This window comes from Pyxicephalus adspersus, chromosome 8 (genome assembly GCF_032062135.1).
Source record: "Pyxicephalus adspersus chromosome 8, UCB_Pads_2.0, whole genome shotgun sequence".
NCBI classification, from domain to species: Eukaryota; Metazoa; Chordata; class Amphibia; order Anura; family Pyxicephalidae; genus Pyxicephalus; species Pyxicephalus adspersus.
The window spans coordinates 53,748,755-53,761,133 of record NC_092865.1 but is presented as its reverse complement, the minus strand read 5'-3'; the positions used below and the strand labels follow the sequence as shown (position 1 = coordinate 53,761,133).

At 39.6% G+C, this 12,379-nt stretch overlaps 1 protein-coding gene and 1 long non-coding RNA gene across 3 annotated transcripts in view; both read left to right on the top strand.

Moving 5' to 3' along the window:
* Nucleotides 1-2,304: 2,304 nt before the first annotated feature.
* On the top strand, nt 2,305-5,435 carry LOC140337133 (uncharacterized). Its single transcript, XR_011921994.1, has 2 exons — nt 2,305-3,719; nt 4,393-5,435. It is a non-coding gene; the product is annotated as an uncharacterized lncRNA (long non-coding RNA).
* Nucleotides 5,436-10,098: 4,663 nt separating this feature from the next.
* Nucleotides 10,099-12,379, top strand: part of SETD5 (SET domain containing 5) — a 64,626-nt gene continuing 62,345 nt past the window's right edge. For both annotated transcript variants that reach the window (XM_072420695.1, XM_072420694.1), the window contains exon 1: nt 10,099-10,458. The gene's annotated coding sequence lies outside the window, so the exon portion shown is untranslated. The remainder of the gene's footprint in view (nt 10,459-12,379) is intronic.

Here is a 12,379-nt window from a genome sequence, read left to right as displayed (position 1 = left end):
CAGAGAGGTAATTAGAAGCTTACAAAAACCAAGCCAAGCAAAAAATTGCACCATTTGATGATAATGAAACCCAATACTCGGGAATATACACCCATCTTCTCTTTTTTCTTATACATTAACAGGTCTTTAGTTTGTTTTTAATCTTTGAAGAAGCTTGTTTTCTGTAGGCACCCTGTGACCTCTCTGGTCAGTAGATGGTTGACCTTCTTCCACCGGTTCGTTATATCTGAATCTCTTTATTTTATCCAACAGCAGATAAAACAGACTGCTGCTAAGAACTGCATTTCCCTGTGAATTAATTGACAGTGCCATGTTCCTCCTTAGCACGTGAGGTGTTAAGTCTCCTTCCAGACTGTTAATAACACAGTATCACCATTGATTGGGTGGTGAGAAGGAATCTAAAATTGTGCACAAAGCAAAATTGGGTCTTGGCAAACAGAACAGACTTTTTCAGCATCTGCATGGAGAGAACAGGAATAGCAAAGCATCCTAGCTATAGCTGTGCAATAAATATACTGTTACAGCAGATCTGTCTACTATGGTTTGATTCTCGAGCTGTTTACGTTGTTCAGGAAGGAGCTGTAATTAAAAACCATCAATGAGCTTAGAAAGCCATCAGACTTCAAGATGATTGGAACTGCTCTGTGTCTTGGACACACACAATAAATGATATATTTCATCCTAAAGAAAAAATAAGATTTAATATACAATTAATTAAATTACTTTTTTTTTTAAATTAGTATTTGCTGTATTCCAGAGACCAATAGTGATAGTATCTGAATCAATATAAGCCTTCTATAATGCCCAGCACAGCATAGTGAGCTGCATGGTCCAATTTCATTTGGATGTGGATCCTGGACCAGGCTGAACTGCCTAACTTTATAGCCCGCAGGAAGGTCCAGGAGAGTGTTCAACAAAGATTTTTTTAAGCTGGGTGGTAAGAAATTGTAGGCAGGTGGCAGCCCCTGTGACCCAACTCTTTAGTAAGCACCCAAAAACAGCCAGGTGGCTACTACAAAGTGCTGGGTGGTGCGCCCAGGGGCATGGGGAGAACATAGCAATAGATGTGACTAGTTTATCAGGCTAAGACAAAATGCAAGTTTTCTATGTATTTCAGCTGTGAATGTAGCAGTTATCCTGGAGTCAAGCGTGATGCTTCCAACAGATGAAATGTAGTGCATATCTCATATTCTCAGTTTTTAATTTGCCAATACAATTGAAGTGCAAGGGGCATGTGGGATGTTCAGGTTGATAGAATGTAGCCTGTACCTGATAATACATGGCAATAGGCTTTACCATAGGGCTTGTTTATGCATTAGTTCATTTAAGCAGTTTCCTGCTGAAAATTGATGGTATGTATGAAGCAAATACACCACACCTATCGGAATGAGGTCTGGGATCCTGCAATAAGATCATGCCATACAACACATGTCAGAACAGAGATCACTAGTAACAATTTGTCAAGAGACTACTAACCCTTTTAACTGGAGTCACTCCATAACTTGAACATTCTGGGCATGCAAGGGAGTGACAGTCAGTAAGGGGTTGCCTTACTGTCTCACTGGTCACCATTTGTAGAATCTCCTGTTTAAAATTACCCTTGAAGGTGTGTTGAAGCTGCACCGCTTTTGCTCCCCCTGTCCAAGCAATAGTTTTTCCCTTTACCTTTCAACTCCAAAATAAAAGTAGGAACCCTTTGGGTTATTTTTATTTTTATATTTTTACACTTATGCCCAAAGCTGGACCCATTAGATTTAATGTGTCTGACTTTAATGACTTTAATATTAAGGACATCTGAGCATGTAGGTTCATGAACAAAATGTCATAAGATAAATCTCTGATCACCTGTGCTAGTGTTGTAAAAAAAAAAAATTAAAAGGGGACAGACATTTTCTCTTGAAGGCACTGGGAGATATCATCCAAGGGATATAAATGTCAATGGGAATGAAGATGTGATCATGATATTCATGCAATTGATGGTACCTCAAGCCGGCCATGACAGATGGTAGTCCATTGTATGCATATTGGTCATCCAACTGATGTCTGCAGAAAAGGAGGGAGGGTTAGACACCCCCAATATGGACCTAATTCATAGGGAAGAGAGCAATACAGCCTGGCTACAGATGGCTAAATGTGTGTTAGTTTGGTTTATGAAGGGTTATTCAATTTCAGCCCCGTAGAAGTCTAGTAAATAAATCTTTCATATAAAGGATTGTATGTTTGTACAGTATGTCTTATAGGGTTTTGTATCTGGGATATGTTTGGTGTGTTGTCTTTTTTCAACCTAACCTACTATGTATTTATGTATGTTTTTTTCATTATTTTCTCTCTATAAAAAATTGGATGTATATATGTATGTATGTGTGTGTATGTGTGTGTTCCACCAAACTTGCCATACAAATTACTGAGACTCATATGAGTGCACCAGTCATCTTTGTACAAAGCTGTACTATATGTCAGAGCTATATTTGGATGAAATGCATGGAGACATTTCAACCAAACTTGCTATGTTCCACCATCACTAGGAAACACATAAACACGTTTCAACCAAACTGCTAGACATATGACTCAGACTAATGTGAGTGCAGGGCTGATCACTAGGAAATGCATGGAGACATTTCAACCAAACTTGCTATACATATGAGTGAGACTCATGTGAGTGCACCAGACATCTTTGTACAGCGCTGTGTTATTTGTCAGAGCTATATTTGAATGTATGTGTTTATGTTCCACCATCTCTAGGAAACGCATGGAGACATTTCAACCAAACTTGGTATAAATATGACTGAGACTCATGTGAGTGCATCACTGATCTTTGTACAGCGCTGTGCTATCTGTCAGAGCTATATTTCAATGTATGTATTTATGTTTCACCACCACTCGGAAACGCATGGAGACATTTCAAGCACACTTGCTAAACATATGACTGAGACTCATGTGAGTGCATTGCTGATCTTTGTACAGCGCTGTGGTATATGTCAGAGGTATATTTGCATCTATTTATGTGTGTATGTATTGCTCAGCACAGTGTGCCTTTACTTATATTTTTACATACTTTTTTTTGGACTGTAATATAAGATTACCATAAATAAATACCCAGGCAATGCCGGGTAATCAGCTAGTAACTACCGGTAATATGGCACTGCTTCAGTTTGGAATATCTCTCGGTAAAATCATCTTCAGCTGTGTTGTATTCATTTATTTATTCTATATCACTTTTGTTTTATTATGTGTGTTTGTTTTGTTTTCTTTCCCTTCTGTGTTGTATTATTACAATCATATTGTACTAGGAGATTCATCCCCTTGGCTGTTTACAAATAAAGTTAAAAAACATCAATATTGTGTGCTTATGATCCATCTGTATATAATTAAGACACTTTAATGTTAACATTTCACCTTGAAAAATATTTCCTAGAAAGGTTATTAGCTATTTTAATGTGGAGTTGTGACTTATTCCTCCTAGGTTGGTTCTTTTATTTTTCTCCGAATGTATCAGAAATAGATTCAGCATGCTTGGAAGTTTGACTGACTTCGCAGTATTCAGTGTGGGTGTCTCTGCTTTTCTACTGGTAAAGGGTTTCCCAGTCTGTTTTACAGGGGCTCTTGAAAAGGCCATGCATCTGCCCTCCCCTTGGCCAGCATGCTATTTTGGTCTTGTTCTGTGAAGGGTGTAATATGTCATCTTTATTAGAAGTGCATGTATTATCCAAATATATCAGGTGAATGGAGGAATATTTTTTTTTACTTTGAGTATTCTATATTGATTGCTGACACCCTGCTTTATGTAATACAAAATATGGAGACTTCAGGGTATCTGTACACAGATTATAGTGTGACGTCTGAAGATATTCTCACATAAGAAGTGAAGGTTCTCAGACATCCCCTAATCATTAATGAATAATGGTCAGGTTTACAGATGATTTAATCTTTGTTACATTCCCATCATTATTAGGAAATTCGGATTCTTTATTACATTCTCTTAATTTTTTCCCTATAGAACTTATTTTTTAGGATTAATGCTTTTAGACCGTGGGACTGAATATTCATAGAATATTACAATGAATGTTCTTAGACTTTTCTTGAGCTATTGTCCCGTCTGAATGATTATTGCATGTGGTACTGCCTATATTCCACAGAAAAGGAAATACTCCAAAAACATTGGATCCTAAAAGAATATAGAAGACAAAACATACAGTTAGGTCCATAAAAATTTGGACAGAGACAACTTTTTTTCTAATTTTGGTTCTGTACATTACCACAATTAATTTTAAATGAAACAACTCAGATGCAGTTATCTGCAGACTTTCAGCTTTAATTTAGTGGGTTGAACAAAAAGATTGCATAAAAATGTGAGGAACTAAAGCCTTTTTTTACACAATCACTTCATTTCAGGGGCTCAAAGATAATTGGACAATGGACTCAAAGGCTATTTCATGGGCTGCTGTGGGCAATTCCTTCGCTATGTCATTATCAATTAAGCAGATAAAAGGCCCTGAGTTGAGGTGGGGGTGCTTGTATTTGGAAGATTTTGCTGTGAACAGACAAGATGCGGTCACAGGAGCTCTCCATGCAGATGAAACAAGCCATACTTAAACTGCAAGAACAGAAAAAAACCATCCGAGAAATTGCTACAATATTAGGAGTGGCAAAATCTACAGTTGGGTACATTATGAGAAAGAAACAAAGCACTGGTGAACTCAGCAACGCCAAAAGACCCGGACGTCCACGGAAGACAACAGTGGTGGATGATCGCAGAATAATTTCCATGGTGAAGAGAAACCCCTTCACAACAGCCAAGCAAGTGAACAACACTCTGCAGGAGGTAGGCGTATCGGTATCCAAGTCTACCATAAAGAGAAGACTGCATGAAATTAAATCCAGAGGGTGCACTGCAAGTTGCAAGCCACTCATAGGCATCAAGAATAGAAAAGCTAGATTTGACGTTGCTAAAAAACATCTAAAAAAGCCAGTGCAGTTCTGAAAAACATTCTTTGGACAGATGCAACAAAAGTCAACCTTTACCAGAATGATGGCAAGAAAAAAGTATGGAGAAAGCGTAGAACAGCTCATGATCCAAAGCATACCACATCATCTGTAAAACATGGCGGAGGCAGTGTGATAGCTCGGACCTGCATGGCTGCCAGTGGCACTGGGACACAAACAGCAACTGAAAGCGGCTGCAGTAAAGGCCTGGCAGAGCACTAAAAAGGAGTAAACCCAGCATCTGGTGATGTCCTTGAGTTCAAGACTACAGGCTGTCATTGCCAGCAAACGGTTTTCAACCAAGTATTAGAAATGAACATTTTATTTTCAGTATTTTAATTTGTCCAATTACTTTTGCCCCTGAAATGAAGTGATTGTGTAAAAAAAAAAAACATTTTTATGCAATCGTTTTGTTCAACCCACTGAATTAAAGCTGAAAGTCTGCAACTCAACTGCATCTGAGTTGTTTCATTTAAAATTAATTGTGGTAATGTACAGAACTAAAATTAGAAAAAAGTTTTCTCTGTCCAAATATTTATGGACCTAACTGAATGAGGAATTTTTCTAGCAGGGTTTGGTAGGAAGGAATGTTGCATGGTTAAGATGTTAGCAATGGGGTAATTAATTCCTAGCTCATCTTACCTATAGAATAAAGGTGCAATGCATGTATTGTTAGATATGTCATTTTCCATTTTACACTTATGTCACAGAAGGTTTTGGGTTTTTTTAGGAGTCTGATCATGGCTTTTAGCCCATAAGGGACACGTCAGCCTGACCAGTGCAATGTAGGGAAGGAAGGCTCTGCAGTTCAGGCCAGGGAGGTGGTGGGGAAAGGGTTAACGGTGCCTCACCCGGTACAAGCCAAGCCTCTTCCTGCCACGTACACCTTCTTGTTGTCACCATACCGGATTCCCAGCCCGGTTTTATAAGTGTGTAAAATAGAAAATACATGATCTATGGATATGAAGAGTGCAAGCAATGCAAAAAAAAAAATGAAATCCAAAAGGCAGAAGACACAGTCCATTGCATGAAGGCTTCCAGTCATCCTAAGGTGCCCATTGGGGTGAGGTGCTCCTGGCAGTGCCAAGGCTTGGCTGGAGGATCTGGTGCCAGCAGCTTGCCTTGTAGCCATTGCATCAGATTTCTGCAGCAGAAACCTTGCAGGGAGATCTTGCAATGGCAGCTCCTGTCCCCTCCCTGCCCCTGCTGCACTGACTCGGAAACCCCGTTTATACCAAGCTGATAAAAGCTGCCAAGCATTATCCAGAGAGGTGATGGTCACCCTGCCACCTCTGAGTGGAGGGGAGGTGGTGACCCTTGCAGACCCCCATTATGTAGCCTCTTGGTCTTGCTGATGTTCCCTTTCAGAGCCCCCCAGATCCAGAGTCCATCCAGGGGAGGGGGAGCTTTGGGGAAGTGTGAGAAAAACAGAAAGAGGAGGAGGAGGTGCCACACAAGACCTTCCTCCTCTCTGGTACCCCCTCCTTTACATCCTGCTAGAAAAACAGGGGAGGGTGAGGGGTGAGATCCTGCAGCTTACAATTCCTGTCTGGGGGCTCATGATAAGATCCATGACTGCCAGCCCTGTGCTTTTCTAAAGCAACGCTCAGATTGCAGCTTGCAGATTGCAGATTTTCTGTAATCACTGTGGGTTTCATGTATTTTTATTGAGCTTTACTGCGAAATCAGTGCATGATACAAAGTATAAAAAGTGAAATGTGCACCCAATGTAACTGTAAACCTGGGCACACACAGGGCCACCAATGTATGATACAATATATAATGTGAACACATTATTCTACAACTAATGAGGGTTTCTGAGCAGGCACACAAAGCATTGTACAATGTGAACAAATAGATACACAGCTAATGAGGGTTTGTAGCTAGACACACAGGGTTAACAAGGCTTGATACAATGTAAAACAATGTGTACAAATGAAATATTCACCTAATAGCAGGTTGTAGCCAGGCACATACGGGGTTAACAATATATGATACAATGTATATTGTGAACAAATAGATACACATCCAATAAGACATTGAAACTGGGCACATAGGGGTTTAAATGCTTGATACAATGTGTACAAATAAAATATACACCCAAGAAAACTTTGTAACCAGGCACATAACAGTATTAACAATATACGATACAATTTATACTGTGAACAAATGGATACACACATAATGAAGAGTTGAAATTTGACACATACAGGGTTAACAGAGCTTGATACAATGTAGTACAATGTGTACAAATGAAATATCCACCCAATAGGAGGTTGTAACTGGGCACACTAGGGTTAACAAATCAACAAGCACTAAATGAGACTTTGGAACTAGGCACATACAGTGTTAACAATGTGAAACAGAACATAGAATACTGTGTACTGAATACACACCCAATGGACTTTGTAACTATGCACACACAGGGTTAAGAATGTATAAAACAATACATAAAGCTTTGTACAAATGAATATACAGGGAACTGGGTAATTGTACTCACACATGGTTAACAAAGCCTGATAAAATGTACAATAATCTGAACATGAATATATTTCTAATATGATTTTGTAGCTAGGCACACACACAGATAAGAATGTATAATACAATTCAGAATAATATGTACACCTAAATTAAGACTTTGTAGCTGGGAACATACTGGGTTAACCATGTATATAATGAATAGTAATGTATACAGATGCACATACAGCTCAAAATTAAGGCATACAATGGGATAAAAAGTGTGAATTGCATGTTTACTGCCTTCCTGCAGCTGAGCTTCATTAGAATGCAGCAAAGATACACTTGGCTTGCAATGCATACAGATAAAATGATAAAGCCATAGAAGTAAGCTCTGGTCAGTTTGGTCCTTCCCCATGCTTTATTCCTCCTTTATTGTACTGAGCTGTGATGGGGGAAAATTACAAGTTGCAGCAAAGGCACACTTGATTTGTAATGCATAACTAAATGAAAAGCTGCAGCATTGCACACACTTGATTTTTTTGCAGTGGATAAACAATATAAAAATTCAAACAGCATAGCAACAAAGCAATGGTCAATGTGTCCTTCACTTTGCTTGACATTCACCCTGATCTTGAATGAAGATAAAATGACATGTTGCAGCACTGAACTGGTTTACAGTGGATAAATACCATGGATATTCAGACACAAGCACTGGCCAGTTTTATCCCTCTCTTTAATTGTGTTCTCAGGATTCATGTGACATTTTGTAGCATTTGACTCAATGTTTAAAAACAATACAAATCCTAGAAGTGAGGCTCTGCTCCATTTAATCCCTGTTATTATATTCAGTGTCCCAGTTCTGTCTGCTGTGCTCTGTAGTAAACAGGATGGGATCTTGCAATACAGCACAGACTATGGTGCCATGTATTATTATACATATAAAGTTTATACTCTCCAGATATAAAGGGCTGGCTGATATGGAAGAGAAACTCATAGTGACTGCAGTGTGCTGCTAACAATGAGCTCACATTTTGATTATATTATAAAAATATGAAACCAAAATGATTCTGTAGGAAGGAACAGTGCCCAGGCTGCAATCATTGTATGTAGAGGAGATGGGTGGTGTGTGTATGGGGGAAGGGAGGGGGTGTCATACTTCACAGCACTAATATGTAAAATCTGAAATCTGCAGAGATAGAGGTCTGTTCAATAGTAATGGGGTCTGGGATGTAGATGTGTCTAAGGCAAGAAGGAGGACCACATTATTCAGGGAAAGCAATAGGAATCTAGAAATGGTTACAAATGTATAATATAATGACTTTCCAGGACACAGAACATCACTACTAGCAAATTATATACATACATGGATAGAGAATTTACATGTAATAGTATAAAAAACAGAAACTCCATATGTCTGTCTATCTCTATTTGTTGTTTCTTTATATATATATATATATATATATATATTATCTTCATGTATACCATCTATCTCTTACAATTGTTATGTGCATATTTCACATTGCTTTCCCTCATAATTGAGTTTGTTATAATTAAATAAAATGCACAACTCTCAAATGTTATAAGGCTTGTCTGTCTGTCTATCTATCTATCTATCTATCTATCTATCTATCTATCTATCTATCTATCTATCTATCTATCTATCTATCTATCTATCTCTATTTATATTTCCTTCTATCCATTAGTAGGATATCTATTTCTCCCTCTCTCTGTTTGTTTTTATATATTTTTGATACAAACAGTATAAAAGCTATATTTGCTATGTACACATATCTATCTGTCTCTCTCATTCACCCTCGCATTCTTTCTATCTTTTTAAGGGTAATATATTACATAAAAAAATAATATCAGCCTTGTGTGTATCCATATCTCTCTTTCATTGTATTTGTCTGTTTATCTCTCTTTATCCTTTAGTAATATGTCTATCACTCTTTCTTTTTATGAGGGATATATATATATATATGTATATAATACATAAAAAATGATAACTGCCTGTGTGCATCCAAATATCTATCTATCTATCTATCTATCTGGGAAATATATTTATCTTTTCCTGTAAGGTAAGAAAATTTTTTTTGCATTACATGAGTGTTAGAATTATTCATTAATATATATATATATATATATCCTATCCAGCTATGAGGAATTTTGTATACAGCCCCCTTTACATTATATTGGTACATATGGGTTGTTTTGAATCCTCTTTGAGGCAATATACACACATTTATATATTTTATATGTTGTATATTATTACAGGAGGGTGAAGCTATTCTTTTTTATTGAATATTTGACTAATCTATGTAGTAAACATTGCAGATTATCACACATACAGTGGTATAGCAGACATGGCTGTATGTTGGGTATATGAGCAGCTCTATGGGATGTAGGAGAGTGATGGAGGATCTGTGAAGCGCACACTGCTCTCCTCTCCGCCTTTCCTCCTACTGTGGGAAAACAGTTCAGAGCGCGCGGTGTCACTGCATCGCGTGACAGCCCCGAAGTGATTGACAACCCCCACCACCCAGTAGGCGGTGAGGTGGCTGGCGGCCAACCAATGGGTTCTCAGGATGGGGGCGTGACGGATGGCTCCTCCTCCCGTTCCCGCCGCCCCTGCCGCCGGAGCCGGGGATCCCCGTGTGGTCAGTCGCGTTTCCGCCCGTGGAGGTAGCGAGTCGGCGGGGGGAGGGGAGGCCGTGTGGAGCGGCTGTTGATGCGGATTGTGGAGCTGAAGACAGGGGAGCATTGAAAGCACTGCGGGGCCCTGCGCGGGCCGCAACAGGGACAAGCTACGACCGCAGGAGACGCACCACTACGACGGATATAGCAAGCCTGGAAGCCGCAGAGCGCTGGCCCAGCTACAGCTGGAGGGGCTGTCGGCTTGAGTGGCTTAGGAAACGCCGCGGCTTCATTCGAGGCCTAGCACCTTTTGGCTATTTGGCACCCATTAGAACACCTTTTGCACGCTGAACCGGGGCAGACTCACTCCTGCCAAGACGGGTAAGTGGGCAGGCTTTGTATTAGGCCTCATTTATTTTATTTTTGACACTTTCTAGGACAACTTTACTCCTGCTTCAGAACTTCCTCCCTGCTAGCCTCTCATTGTAGATTGCTGCTCAGTGTCCTGCTAGGAATTGCCTGGGATGATTGTTAGCAGGTTTTACACTTTTTTCTGAGATGTAATGGTGTCCTTTTGCTGTAGAGGTGATTGGGTTTAAAACAAATTCCTGTCGCTGGGAAATATCTTCCCCTTTCTGTGGCTTCAGGGGGAAGCATTAAAAGGGAGCACTAATAGCCTTAAAAGGGGGGAAGAAACCAACCGTCCTGACCCCATCCTGGCAGCCAGACAACTCCCTACTCATTGCTGAGCCCATTAAAGGTGCTGGGAGGACCGAGGCATGGAAGGATCAGAACTGACCCATTACCCCAAATACAGCACCAACCATTCCTAATATAAACATATCTTCTTTTACCTGCACGGGGTCACCGCACCGAGACGTCATAGCTCCCCTATCTACCTTCACTCCTGATTGACGTGGAAGCTCCTTCACTTTCCTGGCTCTCATACCAAAGATCTAAATCACCTTTCCTTTGCCATGACCGGACGCCCAGCTTTTACACATTTTCCCTATAACTTCCCTGTAACCGCTCCTTTCTATATATACACACCGATCTGGCCAGCCATACATTGGCTGATTTGCACCAATTTGATTTTTTTTATTACCCACGCTTACTCTATCGTTACTGGAACCAGGAAATGTTCGTGGCAGGAAGCTGCAGTAAAGACGACTTCAACCCTTATATTAATATTAAACAGGATATCTGTAGCACCAACATATTACGCAGCTCTGTACAATAAATAGGGGTTACAGATGCAGACAGTGACACAGGAGGAGATGACCCCAACAAGAGTTTTAAAGCAGTAAATACTTTTTCTCACCGTATCTAAAATCAAACATTTCATACATATATAACAATCTAACATGACCCCCCCCCCCCCCCCCCCCAGCAAACTTGCTCACTTTTTTGTTTTGCAACGTGCCATGCGGCTCTACCTGGTGGGTGTATTCAGGATATTTGTGTAGCAAACACCTAACCTAAGACATTTCTGCCTTTCCATGAAATTACCAGGAGGTTGTGCTGAATAGAGGAGGTGTAATGCTGAAAGGTGTTTATCAGATATGGGTACAGAAGCATTTATATTTCAATATTTCTTTATTTAGGACCATTCAAAAAAGAGAACAAAACATACTTTTCAGTAGCATAGAAACAAAAATAAAGTATCAACAATTTTGATATCGGGCCTTTTACCCCCTGATAATCACTGCTTTTCTGCTTCCCTTAGAAATGTTACATTGTGTTGTTTTGTAGCACTCTACAGAGCTCTCTATAGTCCAAGAAATGTGTGAGAGATTACTAAGTATCTGGATGAGGATGTTGCTTTATTGCTGTATTTTGGGCCCTAAACCCCCCACCATCCCCCCAAAACGGTTGCAGTCAATGCTGGTCTCCCTGTTTGTACCTGGAGCTATTGGATATTCATCACGGCACCCTTCCCCCTCTTCCAGGAGGAAGGATAGCTTATTTTACCACCACCATTTCCATTGAGTTGGGAGGGTGGAGTTCAGGCCTTGAAATCAGCTTTGTATATTGTTTAGGAAAGTGATCTGCATAGCTAAAAGTACTGTAAAGAATAGACCATTGTGTTATTTTTTTTTTTTTGTGTACGTGTGGTATTGGCAAGCTATTCTTGTATGTAACTGGTTAACTTTTATTTATAAGTTTGTCCTCCAAAAGCTGGATTTTTTCCAAGTATTACATAGGTTCCATGGCTTGTGTGGGTCTTTTTTTTTTGTTTGTTACCTGTCCTGTGTATCTGTTCTTGATTGTTAATTTTTATCCTGAATCTTTTGCAGTTTTA